The sequence below is a fragment of the Coregonus clupeaformis genome, unplaced genomic scaffold (assembly GCF_020615455.1).
Source record: "Coregonus clupeaformis isolate EN_2021a unplaced genomic scaffold, ASM2061545v1 scaf1914, whole genome shotgun sequence".
NCBI classification, from domain to species: Eukaryota; Metazoa; Chordata; class Actinopteri; order Salmoniformes; family Salmonidae; genus Coregonus; species Coregonus clupeaformis.
The window spans coordinates 7,630-26,207 of record NW_025535368.1 but is presented as its reverse complement, the minus strand read 5'-3'; the positions used below and the strand labels follow the sequence as shown (position 1 = coordinate 26,207).

Here is an 18,578-nt window from a genome sequence, read left to right as displayed (position 1 = left end):
CTTTAGCAACACTGAGCCAGACTTTAGCAATGCTGGAACAGACTTTAGCAACACTGGAACAGACTTTAGCAACACTGGAACAGACTTTAGCAACACTGGAACAGAAATTAGCAACACTGGAACAGACTTTAGCAACACTGGAACAGACTTTAGCAGCACTGGAACAGACTTTAGCAACACTGGAACAGACTTTAGCAGCACTGGAACAGACTTTAGCAGCACTGGAACAGACTTTAGCAACACTGGAACAGACTTTAGCAACGCTGGAACAGACTTTAGCAACACTGGAACAGACTTTAGCAACACTGGAACAGACTTTAGAATCGCTGGAACAGACTTTAGCAACACTGGAACAGACTTTAGCAGCACTGGAACAGACTTTAGCAACACTGGAACAGACTTTAGCAACACTGGAACAGACTTTAGCAACACTGGAACACACTTTAGCAGCACTGGAACAGACTTTAGCAACACTGGAGCAGACTTTAGCAACACTGGAACAGACTTTAGCAACACTGGAACACACTTTAGCAGCACTGGAACAGACTTTAGCAACACTGGAACATACTTTAGCAACACTGGAACAGACTTTAGCAACACTGGAACACACTTTAGCAGCACTGGAACAGACTTTAGCAACACTGGAACAGACTTTAGCAACGCTGGAGCAGAGCATGTGCAGACCAGCTGGCTGGAGTGTTTACGGACATATTCAATCTCCCTCTATCCCAGTCTGCTGTCCCCACTTGCTTCAAGATGTTCACCATTGTTCCTGTACCCAAGAAAGCAAAGGTAACTGAACTGAATGACTATCGCCCCGTAGCACTCACTTCTGTTATCATGAAGTGCTTTGAGAGGCTAGTTAAGGATCGTATCACCTCTACCTTACCTGACACCCTAGACCCACTTCAATTTGCTTACCGCCCCAATAGATCCACAGACGATGCAATCGCCATCGCACTGCACACTGCCCTATCCCATCTGGACAAGAGGAATACCTATTTAAGAATGCTGTTCATTGACTATAGCTCAGCATTCAACACCATAGTACCCTCCAAGCTCATCATCAAGCTCGAGGCCCTGGGTCTGAACCCCGCCCTGTGCAACTGTGTCCTGGACTTCCTGACGGGCCGCCCCCAGGTGGTGAAGGTAGGAAACAACACCTCCACTTCGCTGATCCTCAACACAGGGGCCCCACAAGGGTGCGTGCTCAGCCCCTCCTGTACTCCCTGTTCACCCCTGACTGCGTGGCCAAGCACGCCTCCAACTCAATCATCAAGTTTGCAGACGACACAATAGTAGTAGGCCTGATTACCAACAATGACGAGACCGCCTACAGGGAGGAGGTGAGGGCCCTGGCGGAGTGGTGCCAGGAAAATAACCTCTCACTCAACGTCAACAAAATGAAGGAGCTGATCGTGGACTTCAGGAAACAGCAGAGGGAGCACGCCCCCCATCCACATCGACGGGACCGCAGTGGAGAAGGTGGAAAGCTTCAAGTTCCTCTGCGTACACATCACTGACAATCTGAAATGGTCCACCCACACAGACAGTGTGGTGAAGAAGGTGCAACAGTGCCTCTTCAACCTCAGGAGGCTGAAGAAATTCGGCTTGGCACCTACAACCCTCACAAACCTTTACAGATGCACCATTGAGAGCATCCTGTCGGGCTGTATCACCGCCTGGTACGGCAACTGCACCGCCCGCAACCGCAGGGCTCTCCAGAGGGTGGTGCGGTCTGCCCAACGCATCACCAGGGGCACACTGCCTGCCCTCCAGGACTCCTACAGCACCCGATGTCACAGAGAGGCCAAAAAGATAATCAAGGACAACAACCACCCGAGCCACTGCCTGTTCACCCCGTTATCATCCAGAATGTGTACTGTGTGTGTGTGTGTGTGTATGTGTGTGTGTGTATACTGTGTGTAAGTGTGTGTACTGTGTGTGTGTGTGTGTATACAGTGTGTGTGTGTGTGTGTGTGTGTGTATACAGTGTGTGTGTGTGTGTGTATACTGTATGTGTGTGTGTGTATACTGTGTGTAAGTGTGTGTACCCTGTGTGTGTCTCCAGGTGGACATAGCCATGGGGGATGGACAGTGTGTGTACCCTGTGTGTGTCTCCAGGTGGACATAGCCATGGGGGATGGACAGTGTGTGTACCCTGTGTGTGTCTCCAGGTGGACATAGCCATGGGGGATGGACAGTGTGTGTACCCTGTGTGTGTCTCCAGGTGGACATAGCCATGGGGGATGGACAGTGTGTGTACCCTGTGTGTGTCTCCAGGTGGACATAGCCATGGGGGATGGACAGTGTGTGTACCCTGTGTGTGTCTCCAGGTGGACATAGCCATGGAGGATGGACAGTGTGTGTACCCTGTGTGTGTCTCCAGGTGGACATAGCCATGGGGGATGGACAGTGTGTGTACCCTGTGTGTGTCTCCAGGTGGACATAGCCATGGCGATGGACAGTGTGTGTACCCTGTGTGTGTCTCCAGGTGGACATAGCCATGGGGATGGACAGTGTGTGTACCCTGTGTGTGTCTCCAGGTGGACATAGCCATGGGGGATGGACAGTGTGTGTACCCTGTGTGTGTCTCCAGGTGGACATAGCCATGGGGATGGACAGTGTGTGTACCCTGTGTGTGTCTCCAGGTGGACATAGCCATGTGGATGGACAGTGTGTGTACCCTGTGTGTTCTCCAGGTGGACATAGCCATGGGGGATGGACAGTGTGTGTACCCTGTGTGTGTCTCCAGGTGGACATAGCCATGGGGGGATGGACAGTGTGTGTACCCTGTGTGTGTCTCCAGGTGGACATAGCCATGGGGGATGGACAGTGTGTGTACCCTGTGTGTGTCTCCAGGTGGACATAGCCATGGGGGATGGACAGTGTGTGTACCCTGTGTGTGTCTCCAGGTGGACATAGCCATGGGGATGGACAGTGGGGACCTGTCAGACTTTGTGGAGAACGTGGAGTGGGAGTGTCACGGAATGCCGGCGGTACGGAACGTCATCATGTACGGCTGCTGCTCGGACCCCTATCCTGACATCACCTACACCCTCCATCTGAAGAGACGATCTCTCTTCTACATCTTCAATCTGCTACTGCCCTGCTTCCTCATCTCCTTCCTAGGTACTATTATTATTGTTGTTATTATCATTGTTGTTTATTAATATTATTATTATTGTTGTTATTATTACTATTATTGTTTATTATTATTGTTGTTATTAATATTATTATTATTACTGTTGTTATTATTACAATTATTGTTTATTATTATTGTTATTATTATTATTGTTATTATTATTATTCGTAGTAATATAGTTATTATGTTATTATTATTGTTATTATTATTATTTTTATTATCATAATTGCTATTGTTGCTATTATTTCTAATGTTATTATAGTTATTATAGTTATTATTATAGTTATTTTATTTTTGTTATTATTATTGTTATTATTATTATTATTATTATTGTTATGGTTTCTTATTGTTATTATTGTTATATTATTAGTGTTAGTATTATTAATATTGTTAGTAGTGGTAGTAGTGGTAGTAGTAGTAGCAGTAGTAGTAGTAGTAGTAGTAGTAGCAGTAGTAGTAGTAGTAGTATTAGTGGTAGTAGTAGTAGTAGTAGTGGTAGTAGTAGTAGTGGTAGTAGCAGTAGTAGTAGTAGTAGTAGTCGTTGTTTTGGTGTGTATTGGTGGTAGTACTAGTATTAGTAGCAGTAGCAGTCACTTACTGTGGCCACTAGATGGCGAGATATACATTAAAAGCCATGCTACTAAATCGACAGAAAACTCCATTTGTAGAAGACAGTGCTCTGATCATTAGCCAATTGCTTGACTACTATAATATGGTGCTAATGCAGGCTTTGGGGCGATAGACCCCTCTATCTATCTCTATGTTACATTCATGGTGCTAAAGCAGGCTTTGGGGCGATAGACCCCTCTATCCATCTCTATGGTACATTCATGGGGCTAAAGCAGGCTTTGGGGCGATAGACCCCTCTATCCATCTCTATGGTACATTCATGGGGCTAAAGCAGGCGATAACCCCCTCTATCTATCTCTATGGTACATTCATTGTGCTAAAGCAGGCGATAACCCCCTCTATCTATCTCTATGGTACATTCATTGTGCTAAAGCAGGCGATAACCCCCTCTATCTATCTCTATGGTATATTCATTGTGGTAAAGCAGGCGATAACCCCCTCTATCTATCTCTATGGTACATTCATGGTGCTAAAGCAGGCGATAACCCCTCTATCTATCTCTATGGTATATTCATGGTGCTAAAGCAGGCGATAACCCCTCTATCTCTATGGTACATTAATGTATACAGCTGAGAGGAGCTGCAAGATTCTGTGGTGACTGATGTCTGTACTGTTCTAGCCCCGCTGGGTTTGTGGTTTATTGTATTGTTTATTATTGTTGTTGTTTGTATTATTTATTGCTGTTGTTTATTTTGTTGTTCCAGCCCCCCTGGGTTTCTACCTGCCCGCTGACTCAGGAGAGAAGGTTTCTCTGGGGGTGACGGTTCTACTGGCCCTCACTGTCTTCCAACTGATGGTGGCAGAGAGCATGCCTCCCTCAGAGAGTGTTCCCTATATAGGTGATAGTATGATGCCTCCCTCAGAGAGTGTTCCCTATATAGGTGATGCCTCCCTCAGAGAGTGTTCCCTATATAGGTGATGCCTCCCTCAGAGAGTGTTCCCTATATAGGTGATGCCCCCCTCAGAGAGTGTTCCCTATATAGGTGATGCCTCCCTCAGAGAGTGTTCCCTATATAGGTGATGCCTCCCTCAGAGAGTGTTCCCTTTATAGGTGATGCCTCCCTCAGAGAGTGTTCCCTTTATAGGTGATGCCTCCCTCAGAGAGTGTTCCCTTTATAGGTGATGCCTCCCTCAGAGTGTTCCCTATATAGGTGATGCCTCCCTCCGAGAGTGTTCCCTATATAGGTGATGCCTCCCTCAGAGAGTGTTCCCTATATAGGTGATGCCTCCCTCAGAGAGTGTTCCATATATAGGTGATGCCTCCCTCATAGAGTGTTCCCTATATATGTGATGTCTCCCTCAGAGAGTGTTCCCTATATAGGTGATGCCTCCCTCAGAGAGTGTTCCCTATATAGGTGATGCCTCCCTCAGAGAGTGTTCCCTATATAGGTGATGTCTCCCTCAGAGAGTGTTCCCTATATAGGTGATGCCTCCCTCAGAGAGTGTTCCCTATATAGGTGATGCCTCCATCAGAGAGTGTTCCCTGTATATAGGTGATGCCTCCCTCAGAGAGTGTTCCCTATATAGGTGATGCCTCCCTCAGAGAGTGTTCCCTATATAGGTGATGCCTCCCTCCGAGAGTGTTCCCTTATAGGTGATGCCTCCCTCAGAGAGTGTTCCCTATATAGGTGATGCCTCCTCAGAGAGTGTTCCTATAGGTGATGTCTCCCTCAGAGAGTGTTCCCTATATGGTGATGCCTCCTCAGAGAGTGTTCCCTATATAGGTGATGTCTCCCTCAGAGAGTGTTCCTATATAGGTGATGTCTCCCCAGAGAGTGTTCCCATATAGGTGATGCCTCCCTCAGAGAGTGTTCCCTATATAGGTGATGCCTCCCTCAGAGAGTGTTCCTATATAGGTGATGCCTCCCTCAGAGAGTGTTCCCTATATAGGTGATGCCTCCATCAGAGAGTGTTCCCTAATAGGTGATGCCCCCTCAGAGAGTGTTCCCATAGGTGAGAGGTGTGTGTCTGTGTGTGACAGTATGCATATCGCAGGCGTCCGATGGCACCTTAATTGGGGAGGACGGCTCATAGTAATGTCTGGAACGCTATTAAAGCAAGGGTAAGAACACATGGACGTTCCATGTCAAATCAAATCAAACCGCTTGAACGTTTGAACATCTTGAAGAACGATCTGGCCTTAATGGCCATGTACTGTTATAATCTCCACCCGGTACAGCCAGAAGAGGACTGGCCACCCTCAGAGCCTGGTTCCTCTCTACCCAGTACAGCCAGTAGAGGACTGGCCACCCCTCAGAGCCTGGTTCCTCTCTACCCAGTACAGCCAATAGAGGACTGGCCACCCCTCAGAGCCTGGTTCCTCTCTACCCAGTACAGCCAGTAGAGGACTGGCCACCCCCTCAGAGCCTGGTTCCTCTCACCGGTACAGCCAGAAGAGGACTGGCCACCCTCAGAGCCTGGTTCCTCTGGTCTACCCAGTACAGCCAGTAGAGGACTGGCCACCCCTCAGAGCCTGGTTCCTCTCTACCCAGTACAGCCAGAAGAGGACTGGCCACCCCTCAGAGCCTGGTTCCTCTGGTCTACCCAGTACAGCCAGTAGAGGACTGGCCACCCCTCAGAGCCTGGTTCCTCTGGTCTACCCAGTACAGCCAGTAGAGGACTGGCCACCCCTCAGAGCCTGGTTCCTCTGGTCTACCCAGTACAGCCAGTAGAGGACTGGCCACCCCTCAGAGCCTGGTTCCTCTCTACCCAGTACAGCCAGTAGAGGACTGGCCACCCTCAGAGCCTGGTTCCTCTCACCCAGTACAGCCAGTAGAGGACTGGCCACCCTCAGAGCCTGGTTCCTCTCCACCCTACAGCCAGAAGAGGACTGGCCACCCCTCAGAGCCTGGTTCCTCTCCACCCGGTACAGCCAGAAGAGGACTGGCCACCCCTCAGAGCCTGGTTCCTCTCTACCCAGTACAGCCAGTAGAGGACTGGCCACCCCTCAGAGCCTGGGTTCCTCTCACCCAGTACAGCCAGAAGAGGACTGGTCACCCCTCAGAGCCTGGTTCCTCTCTACCCAGTACAGCCAGAAGAGGACTGGCCACCCCTCAGAGCCTGGTTCCTCTCTACCCAGTACAGCCAGTAGAGGACTGGCCACCCTCAGAGCCTGGTTCCTCTCCCCAGTACAGCCAGTAGAGGACTGGCCACCCCTCAGAGCCTGGTCCTCTCTACCCAGTACAGCCAGTAGAGGACTGGTCACCCCTCAGAGCCTGGTTCCTCTCTACCCAGTACAGCCAGTAGAGGACTGGCCACCCCTCAGAGCCTGGTTCCTCTCTACCCAGCAGCCAGTAGAGGACTGGCCACCCCTCAGAGCCTGGTTCCTCTCTACCCAGTACAGCCAGTAGAGGACTGGCCACCCCTCAGAGCCTGGTTCCTCTCACCCAGTACAGCCAGAAGAGGACTGGCCACCTCAGAGCCTGGTTCCTCTGGTCTACCCAGTACAGCCAGTAGAGGACTGGCCACCCTAGAGCCTGGTTCCTCTCTGCCCAGTACAGCCAGTAGAGGACTGGCCACCCCTCAGAGCCTGGTTCCTCTCTACCCAGTACGCCAGTAGAGGACTGGTCACCCTCAGAGCCTGGTTCCTCTCTACCCAGTACAGCCAGTAGAGGACTGGCCACCCCTCAGAGCCTGGTTCCTCTCTACCCAGTACAGCCAGTAGAGGACTGGCCACCCCTCAGAGCCTGGTTCCTCTCTACCCAGTACAGCCAGTAGTGGACTGGCCACCCCTCAGAGCCTGGTTCCTCCTGGTCTACCAGTACAGCCAGTAGAGGACTGGTCACCCCTCAGAGCCTGGTTCCTCTCTACCCAGTACAGCCAGTAGAGGACTGGCCACCCTCGAGCCTGGTTCCTCTCTACCCAGTACAGCCAGTAGAGGACTGGCCACCCCTCAGAGCCTGGGTTCCTCTCTACCCAGTACAGCCAGTAGAGGGACTGGTCACCCCTCAGAGCCTGGTTCCTCTCTACCCAGTACAGCCAGAAGAGGACTGGTCACCCTCAGAGCCTGGTTCCTCTCTACAGTACAGCCAGAAGAGGACTGGCCACCTCAGAGCCTGGTTCCTCTCTACCCAGTACAGCCAGTAGAGGACCGGCCACCCTCAGAGCCTGGTTCCTCTCTACCCAGTACAGCCAGAAGAGGACTGGCCACCCTCAGAGCCTGGGTTCCTCTCTACCCAGTACAGCCAGTAGAGGACTGGTCACCCCTCAGAGCCTGGTTCCTCTCTACCCAGTACAGCCAGAAGAGGACTGGCCACCCCTCAGAGCCTGGTTCTTCTCTACCCAGTACAGCCAGAAGAGGACTGGCCACCCCTCAGAGCCTGGTTCCTCTCACCCAGTACAGCCAGAAGAGGACTGGCCACACCCTCTGAGCCTGGTTCCTCTCTAGGTTTCTTCCTAGGTTCCTGCCTTTCTAGATAGTTTTTCCTAGCCACCGTGCTTCTACATCTGCATTGCTTTGCTGTTTGGGGTTTTAGGCTGGGTTTCTGTATAAGCACTTTGTGACATCTGCTGATGCGAAAAGGGCTTTATAAATCCATTTGATTTGATTTGGTTTCCATGTGGTTGATGCGTTCCATTGATCCATTCCAGCCCTTATTGAGCCGTCCTCCCCTCACCAGCCTCCTGTGGTTCCTACAGTGCATTCGGAAAGTATTCAGACCCCTTCACCTCGCTTACAGCCTTATTCTAAAATGGCTAAAATCATTTTTTCCCCTCATCAATCTATGTATAATACCCTATAATGACAAAGCGAAAACAGGTTTTTCGAAATTTATAAAAACAGAAATTCCTAAGTATTCAAACTCTTTGCTATGAGACTCAAATTGAGCTCAGGTGCATCCTGTTTCCATTGATCATCCTTGAGATGTTTCTACAACTTGATTGGAGTCCACCTGTGGTAAATTCAATTGATTGGACATGATTTGGAAAGGCACACACCTGTCTATATAAGGTCCCACAGTTGACAGTGCATGTCAGAGCAAAAACCAAGCCATGAGGTTGAAGGAATTGTCCGTAGAGCTCAGAGACAGGATTGTGTCGAGGCACGATCTGGGGAAGGGTACCAAAACATTTCTGCAGCATTGAAGGTCTCCAAGAACACAGTGGCCTCCATCATGCTTAAATGGAAGAAGTTTGGAACCACCAAGACTTTTCTAGAGCTGGCCTCCTGGCCAAACTGAGCAATCGGGGAGAAGGGCCTTGGTCAGGGAGGTGACCAAGTACCCGATGGTCACTGACAGAGCTTGAGTGTTCCTCTATGGAGATGGGAGAACCTTCCAGAAGGACAACCATCTCTGCAGCACTCCACCAATCAGGCCTTTATGGTAGAGTGGCCAGATGGAAGCCACTCCTCAGTAAAAGGCATATGACAGCCCGCTTGGAGTTTGCCAAAAGGCACCTAAAGGCACCATGAGAAACAAGATTCTCTGGTCTGATGAAACGAAGATTGAACACTTTGGCCTGAATGCCAAGCGTCACGCTCTGGAGGAAACCCTGGCACCATCCCTACGGTGAAGCATGGTGGTGGCAGCATCATGCTGTGGGGATGTTTTTCAGCGGCAGGGACTGGGAGACTAGTCAGGATCGAGGCAAAGATGAACGGAGCAAAGTGCAGAGAGATCCTTGATGAAAACCTGCTCCAGAGCGCTCAGGACCTCAGACTGGGGCGAAGGTTCACCTTCCAACAGGACAACGACCCCTAAGCACACAGCCAAGACAACACAGGAGTGGCTTGGGACAAATCTCTGAATGTCCTTGAGTGGCCCAGCCAGAGCCCGGACATGAACCCAATCGAACATCTCTGGAGAGACCTGAAAATAGCTGTGCAGCAACGCTTCCCATCCAACCTGACAGAGCTTGATATGATCTGCAGAGAAGAATGGGAGAAACTCCCCAAATACAGGTGTGCCAAGCTTGCTGCGTCATACACAAGAAGACTCGATGCTGTAATTGCTGCCAAAGGTGCTTCAACAAAGTACTGAGTAAAGGGTCTGAATACTTATGTAAACGTTATATTTCAGTTTATTATTTATTTTTATACATTTCTAAAAACCTGTTTTTGCTTTGTCATTATGGGGTATTGTGTAGATTGATGAGGGGAAAAAAAACAATTTAATCAATTTTAGAATAAGGCTGTAACGTAACAAAATGTCTGAATCCTTTCTGAATGAAAAGTGCATGTAACACCTCCTCTCTACATGCTCCTACATGGTGTGGGAGGGGGTGTGTTTCCCCTGTATGACAGTATTCATAAATGTAGCCCGTTCCCGCTACATATACTAACCCGTGTGGTGTGTGTGTGCTGTGTGTGTGTGTGTGTGTGTGTGTGTGTGTGTGTGTGTGTGTGTGTGTGTGTGTGTGTGTGTGTGTGTGTGTGTGTGTGTGTGTGTGTGTGTGTGTGTGTGTGTGTGTGTGTGTGTGTGTGTGTGTGTGTGTGTGTGTGTGTGTGTGTGTGTGTGTGTGGCTGGTGTGTGTGGCGTGTGTGGTGTGTGTGGCGTATGTGTGTGTGTGTGGCGTGTGTGTGTGTGTGTGTGTGTGTCCAGGAAGTACTACATAGCGACGATGACGATGATCACGGCCTCTACATCTCTGACCATCTTCATCATGAACATCCATTTCTGTGGAGCAGAGGCCAAGCTCTGTTCCTCACTGGGCCAAGGTAGGCCAAACCTGTTCCTCACTGGGCCAAGGTAGGCCAAACCTGTTCCTCACTGGGCCAAGGTAGTCCAAGCCTGTTCCTCACTGGGCCAAGGTAGGCCAAGCCTGTTCCTCACTGGGCCAAGGTAGGCCAAACCTGTTCCTCACTGGGCCAAGGTAGACTAAGCCTGTTCCTCACTGGGCCAAGGTAGGCCAAGCCTGTTCCTCACTGGGCCAAGGTAGGCCAAGCCTGTTCCTCACTGGGCCAAGGTAGACTAAGCCTGTTCCTCACTGGGCCAAGGTAACTAAGCCTGTTCTTCACTGGGCCAAGGTAGTCCAAGCCTGTTCCCTACTGGGCCAAGGTAGTCCAAGCCTGTTCTCTACTGGGCCAAGGTAGTCCAAGCCTGTTCCCTACTGGGCCAAGGTAGTCCAAGCCTGTTCTCTACTGGGCCAAGGTAGACTACGCCTGTTCCTCACTGGGCCAAGGTAGTCCAAGCCTGTTCCTACTGGGCCAAGGTAGACTAAGCCTGTTCCTCACTGGGCCAAGGTAACTAAGCCTGTTCTCTACTGGGCCAAGGTAACTAAGCCTGTTCTCTACTGGGCCAAGGTAGACTAAGCCTGTTCCTCATTGGGCCAAGGTAGACTAAGCCTGTTCCTCACTGGGCCAAGGTAGACTAAGCCTGTTCCTCACTGGGCCAAGGTAGACTAAGCCTGTTCCTCACTGGGCCAAGGTAGGCCAAGCCTGTTCCCTACTGGGCCAAGGTAGACTAAGCCTGTTCCTCACTGGGCCAAGGTAGGCCAAGCCTGTTCCTCTGGAGCTCTGTGTCACTGTGTGTGTATGTGTGTTCCCAGGTGCTCATCATTGACTACATGTCTAAGATCCTGTTTGTGTACGAGGTGGGGGAGAACTGCACCACACCAGAGAGTGAGAGAACACCCTCTGTCAGCGAGGAACCAATGTCGGGCACTCCGCCTGGCACGGAACCATTACCATGACGACCTCTACCACGACAGCTGTTGCCAAGACGACTACCATCACCTCAATCCGTACCAGTAGGAAATGGGCACCTCCAAAACCAAATCCACCACAGCACCCATCAAAATCACCTCGACAACCATCGCTACGCCAATGGCGGTCACCACGACAATCATTACAGCAACCATAGTAACCAGAACCACCACAGCAACCCGAGCCAGACCTCAAGGGAAGAGGGCGAGAGAAGAGGGAGTCCAAGAGACGGTACCACCACATCGGGAGAGAGGAGCTGGACTATCAGGCCCCCCCTCCAGGGAACCTCCAGAACGGTGGGCTGAAGGAACCGCTGCCTTACCCCAAGGAGAAGCACCTCAGCCCAGCCTCGGCCCGGCCTGCGCCTGCTCCTGCTCCTACCCACACCACAAACAGGTGACTAATGCCCCCTGGATCACACGGTCAGGTTGACCAAGTTGTGCATCCTCTCTCTCTGTCTCCCTCCCCTCTCTCTCTCTCTCTCTCTCTCTCTCTCTCTCTCTCCCTCCCCCTCTCTCTCTCTCCCTCCCCTCTCTCTCTCTGTCTCCCTCACTCCATCTCCCTCCCCCTCTCTCTCTCTCTCTCTCTCTCTCTCTCTCTCTCCCTCTCTCCATCTCCCTCCCCTCTCTCTCTCTCTCTCTCCCTCTCTATTAGGTTGGTTGGGGGACTCAGGTGCAGAGACGGACACACGGACAAAGAGGGTGGATTAGGATGTAATTTATTCAGCGTGTCTTGGCAGAGAGAAGCAGTTCAGGTGGAGTAGCTTCAGGCCGGGGTAGGAGCTGAGTGGGGTGGAGAGCCAGTAGTCCAGAGAGCTGGATGACGAGGATATCAGACAACAGAGGAGCAGGTTGCGGCGTGGGAATGGCAGGCAGGCAGGCAGCAGGAACAGACGGGATCACAGGTAGTGTAGGAACAAACTGGCGCTGGAGAGGTGTCCAGCCCGGTAGATAACTGCTGGTTGATTGATGACAATGAGCCGCAGCTGGAAGTAACGGAGCATGAGAGAGAATGGCCACGCCCCTGACCTAGATCCTCTGACTGGGCTGCACAGCAGGGGAGACAGACACAGACCACACACACACACAGGGGAAAAAGGAACAGGAAACAAGCGGGAACCGACCAACAGTGCCGAACCGTAACAGTACCCCCTCAGCGGGCGCCACCCGACCACCCGGTTTGTCAGGGTGGTCCCTATGGAAGTCAGCCACCAGCTGGGATCCAGTATAAATCAGTCGGGAATCCAGGACCTCTCCTCGGGACCGTATCCCTCCCAGTCCACCAGGTACTGAAGCCCTCTACACGCCTCCGGACGTCCAGCAGTCTCCGCACCGTGTAGGCTGGATGGTCGTCAGCAATGCTGTGGTGGCGGAGGGGGATCCACAGGCGGACACAAAGGGCTGGAGGAGACCAGCTTCCAGCTGGGACACGTGAAATGTAGGATGGACTCTCATGGCTCGGGAAGCTTCAACCGAACAGCCGAAGGGGTTGATGATGGTCGATCTCGAAAGGACCCAAATACCGGGGGCGACAGCTCACGGGAGTCAGTGCGCAGGGGGATGTTGCTGGAGGAGAGCCAGACTCGCTGACCAGGCTGGAACTGGGGAGCGACTACCCTGTGCCTGTCCGCCACCCTCTGTTACGCTCTGCTGTCCGTAGAAGGGCCTCACGGTGTCCACCCACACCTTGCGGCAGCGACAAAGGTTATCCTGAACTGGCCGGGACGGCTAACTCCCTTTCTTGAGACGGGAACAATGGCGGTTGATACCCCAAAGCCGCCTCAAAGGTGAGAGGCCGTGGCAGATGAGGTGAGGGAATTGTGGGCATATTCGACCCACGGGAGATGTTTGGGCCCAGGTGGGACGGGGTTCTGGGATGTCACACAGCGTAGAGCAGCCTCCAGGTCCTGATTGGTCCTCTCAGTCTGGCCATTGGATTGGGGATGGAAACCTGATGAGAGACTGACAGAGGCACCCAGAGCCGAACAAAACTCCTTCCATACCCTTGAGAAATGAACTGTGGACCTCTATCGGACACTATGTCCACAGGGATTCCATGGGGACGGAATACATGTAGGACAAAGAGGTCGGCTGTCTCACTGGCAGACGGTAATTTTGGTAATGCAACAAAATGGGCAGATTTAGAGAATCTGTCCACGATGGTGAGTATGGTGTCATTACCCTCAGACATAGGAAGTCCAGTGACGAAGTCCAAAGCCACGTGAGACCAAGGACCACTCGGGACTGGGAGAGGCCGCAGCAGGCCCGAAGGAGCCCTGTGGGAAGCCTTATTTTGGGCACAGATGGAACAGGCCGCCACACGTACTCCCGGACGTCAGCCTCGGCGGATGGCCACCAAAAGTGCCTCTTAAGTAGCGACAGTGTACGGTTCATACCAGGGTGGCAGGAGAATCGTGAGGTGTGGATCCAGTTGAGCACTTGCGGCCGCACGGCTGCGGGAACATAGAGAAGGTCGGGGGCCATCGGCCGGTCCAGATTCCAACTCTTGTGCCGATCGGACGAGGGACTCGATTTCCCAGTGAACAGCCGCCACCAAACAGGAAGCGGGCAGAACAGGTTCAGGATTGCTGAAGTCTTCATTGTCTGTAAACTGGCGAGAGAGCATCAGGCTTGACATTACGTGTGCCAGGACGATATGTTAAAATAAACTTGAACCTGCTGAAGAACAGAGCCCATCTGGCCTGGCGGAGTTCAGCCTCTTGGCTGACTGGATGTAAGCCAGGTTCTTGTGGTCTGTCCAGACTATGAAGGGTTGCTCTGCTCCGTCTAGCCAGTGCCTCCACTCCTCCAACGCCAACTTGACAGCAAGCAACTCCCGGTTACCCACGTCGTAGTTCTTCTCAGCAGGGTCAATCTCCTGGAGAAAAAGGCCACAGGATGGAGCTTCTGGTCCGTGGGGGGAACGTTGTGACAGGACTGCCCCCACCCCGAATCAGAGGCGTCCACTTCCACAATAAACTGCAAACTAGTGTCTGGATGAATAAGAACAGGTGAGGTGGTGAACAGTTCCTTCAATGTACTCACAGCTGACTCCGGCCTCAGGCGTCCACAGGAATGGCACCTTAGGGAGAGGTGAGCTTGGTCAGGGGGCAACCACTCGGCTGAAACCCCTGATGAAGCGGCGGTAGAAGTTGGCGAAGCCCAGGAAGCGTTAGCAGCTGCTTCCGAGACGGTGTGGGCCACTCCACAACCGCTCTGATCTTGTCTGGGTCTGGTGACACTTGTCCCTTCGATAATAAAGCCCAAAAAGGGGACGGACTGCCGGTGGAACTCACATTTTTCTGCTTTCACATACAGTTTATTTTCCATGAGGCGTTGGAGAACCAGACGGACGTGGGAGACGTGTTCATCCTGTGACTTAGAGAATATTAGAATGTCATCCAAATAGACAAACACAAAACGGTGTAGAAAATCCCTCAACACATCGTTAACCATGGCCTGAAACACTGCTGGGGCGTTAGTGAGACCGAATGGCATGACTAGGTATTCAAAGTGTCCGAGAGGGGTATTGAACCCAGTCTTCCATTCGTCTCCGGCCTGATCCTAACGAGGTGGTAAGCGTTACGTAGGTTCCGGAGTTTGGTAAACACGGTGGCACCATGAAGGGTTCAAATGCTGAGTTGATGAGAGGCAGGGGTACGTATTTCTGACTGTGATGTTATTAAGTCCTCTGTAGTCAATGCAGGGGCGTAATGTTTTGTCCTTCTTCTCAACAAAAAAAGAACCCAGCACCAACAGCGGAAGATGAGGGACGAATGATGCCAGAGGTTAGGGAGTCGCCTATGTAGGTTTCCATAGCTTCTCTCTCAGGACGGGACAGATTGAAAAGCTGACTGGACGCAAAGGGCTCCAGGCAGTAACTCAATCAGCGCAATCGTATGGCCTATGAGGTTAGTGAGAGTGCTTTGGATTTACTGAATACCTCAGCCAGGTCCAGGTACTCCTCAGGGACTGAAAGAGGTCTGGGGTTTTGACAGGGGAAGCAGGGGGAACCTACCGAGGGCGGAATAGCCGACCCAAGGCAAAACAGAATGGCAGTGAGTGCTCCAACCGTGTATTTTGTGGTTTTGCCAGTCAATATGGGGTTGTGAATGCTAAGCCAAGGGAAACCGAGGATAAGGGGGAGGCCGAGGAGGAGACTACTTTAAACTGGATGGTTTCTTTGTGATTGCCGGACAGCATGAGAGAAAACGGGGACAGTTTGATGGGTGATGTTGGCAAACTGATGGCCGCCAATAGCGGTTACTGTTATAGGCTTAGGCAGGGCTTAACAGGGATCTCAGCCTGAGTGACCAGGTTAACGTCAAGGAAACTATCCTCAGCACCAGAGTCGATGAGAGCAGCTAGTGGGAGAGATAGATTCCTGAACTGGACTTAGCTGGGATAACTAGACGGGGTGCTGTGGGCATTGAGTCAGGTGTAGCACTCGCAAGTATGCCCACTTTTACCTGCGAAGCTTGGTCTTTTGGGCGAACCGGACAGTTAACCAGGAAATGAGTGCGGTCCCACAGTACATGCACTCACCAGCCCGCATGCGCCGTTCTTTTCGGCAGGTGACAGACGAGCACGGCCCAGCTGCATGGGCTCGTCTAGTTCCGTGGAGGGATCCGCTGCGGTGTGGACCCGACCGCCCCTCTCCTGTCTCCTCTCCCCGTAGCCTGTTGTCTATTCGTAGCAAGGGAAACGAGAACATGAAGGTTAGCAGGCTCATCACGAACAGCTAGTTCATTCTTAATCGTGTCACTTAGACCGTTAACAAACGCTCCCTGAAGAGCTTCGTCATTCCACTTGGAATCGGCTGCCAAGGTCCAAAATCAATGGCGTATTCAGCCACGCTACCCGTGCCTCTGTCGTAGCTTTTAGTCTCTTTTGTGGCGGTCCGGCATGGTCCGGGGTGATCAAACACAACTTTCAATTGAGAGGAAAAATCGTCAAACGACAGGCTGGCAATCTGCTGAGTAGAACAAGCCGCCAGCCCAAATCAAGCTTGCCCCTCATTAACCCCAGTGCGTAATATACCTTTGAGGATTCCGTGAGAAAGACAGGGGCTTCTGTTGGAACCAAGTGGCACTGAAGCAGGAAACCACGGCATTTGTTCAGGTCCCCAGTGAAAGGTTCGGGGTGAGGTTGTAGGGGGTTCCCGAAGGGCAGGAGCGAAGCTTGAGCCTGGAGCCACTGTAGGAGGAACAGGCGGAGGAGAAGCAGAGGGAGGAAGGGTAGTGAGTGTTACCAGGTTAGCTACCTGAGAGGTGAGATGAGATACTTGATCCAACAACTGCTGGTTGTTATCCACAAGAGTCCGGATGAGTTGGTGTGTTGTCCCAATAACATTCCCTGTGAATGGAGGGCGCGTTGTGACGCCATCACCCGTTGTTTCATGTGGCATCTCTGCTGAGTCCATGTTTGGCCAGTTCGTTCTATTAGGTTGGGTGGGGGACTCAGGTGCAGAGACGGACACACGGACAAAGAGGGTGGATTAGGATGTAATTTATTCAGCGTGTCTTGGCAGAGAGAAGCAGTTCAGGGTGGAGTAGCTTCAGGCCGGGGTAGGAGCTGAGTGGGGTGGAGAGCCAGTAGTCCAGAGAGCTGGATGACGAGGATATCAGACAACAGAGGAGCAGGTTGCGCGTAGGAATGGCAGGCAGGCAGGCAGCAGGAACAGACGGGATCACAGGTAGTGAACAAACTGGCGCTGGAGAGGTGTCCAGCCCGGTAGATAACTGCTGGTTGATTGATGACAATGAGCCGCAGCTGGAAGTAACGGAGCATGAGAGAGAATGGCCACGCCCCTGACCTAGATCCTCACTGGGCTGTACAGCAGGGGGAGACAGACACAGACCACACACACACAGGGAAAAAGGAACAGGGAAACAAGCGGAACCGGACCAACAGTGCCGAACCGCAACACTCTCTCCATCTCCCTCCCCTCTCTCTCTCTCTCTCTCTCTCCCCTCTCCGTCTCCCCCCCTCTCTCTCCCTCTCTCTCTCCCTCTCCATCTCCCTCCCCTCTCTCTCTCTCTCTCTCCCTCTCTCCGTCTCCCTCCCCTCTCTCCCCTCTCTCTCTCCCTCTCTCTCGTCTCCTTCCTCTCTCTCCCTCTCTCCATCTCCCTCCTCTCTCTATCTCTCTCCCTATCTCCGTCTCCCTCCCCTCTCTCTCTCTCTCCCTCCCTCTCTCTCCCCCCTCCCCATCCCTCTCTTCTAGGTGGTGTATAACATCCAATACATTTCTAACTGTTTCTCATCCCTCCCTCTCCTCCCTCCCCATCCCTCCCTCCTCCTCCCTCTCCTCTCTCCTCATCTCTCTCTCTCTCTCTCTCTCTCTCTCTCTCTCTCTCTCCTCCCCATCCCTCTCTTCTAGGTGGTGTATAACATCCAATATATCGCCAACTGTTTCGGGGAGCAACGGGCGACTTGTGCTAAAGGGGGCGGAGTGGAAGAAGGTTGCCAAGGTGATGGACCGGTTCTTCATGTGGATATTTTTCATCATGGTCTTCCTCATGAGTATCCTCATCATCGGCAAGGCAACTTGACAGAGGAGAGGGGGAAGGGACAGAGAGAGGGGGAGGAGAGAAGGAGCGAGGGAGGGAGGGACAGAGAGAGAGGGAGGAGAGAAGGAGCGAGGGAGGGAGGGAGAGAGAGAGGGGGAGGAGCCTCAATTTGTCATGGCATGGACTCTACAAGGTGTCGAAAGTGTTCCACAGGGATGCTGGCCCATGTTGACTCCAATGCTTTTCACACAGTTGTGTCAAGTTGGCTGGATGTCCTTTGGGTGGTGGACCATTCTTGATACACACGGGAAACTGTTGAGCGCGAAAAACCCATCAACGTTGTAGTTCTTGACACACTCAAACCGGTGCGCCTGGCACCTACTACCATACCCCGTTCAAAGGCACTTCAATATTTTGTCTTGCCCATTCACCTTCTGAACGGCACACATACACAATCCATGTCTCAATTGTCTCAAGGCTTAAAAATCCTTCTTTAACCTGTCTCCTCTCCTTCATCTACACTGATTGAAGTGGATTTAACAAGTGATTCTCAATAAGGGATCATAGCTTCCACCTGGATTCACCTGGTCAGTCTATGTCATGGAAAGAGCAGGTGTTCTTAATGTTTTGTACACTCAGTGTAATACAAC

At 51.8% G+C, this 18,578-nt stretch overlaps 1 pseudogene; it reads left to right on the top strand.

Annotated features, from left to right (window-relative positions):
- The window catches only part of LOC121560117, a 30,763-nt pseudogene extending 12,793 nt beyond the window's left edge, over nt 1-17,970 (top strand).
- Nucleotides 17,971-18,578: the final 608 nt, after the last annotated feature.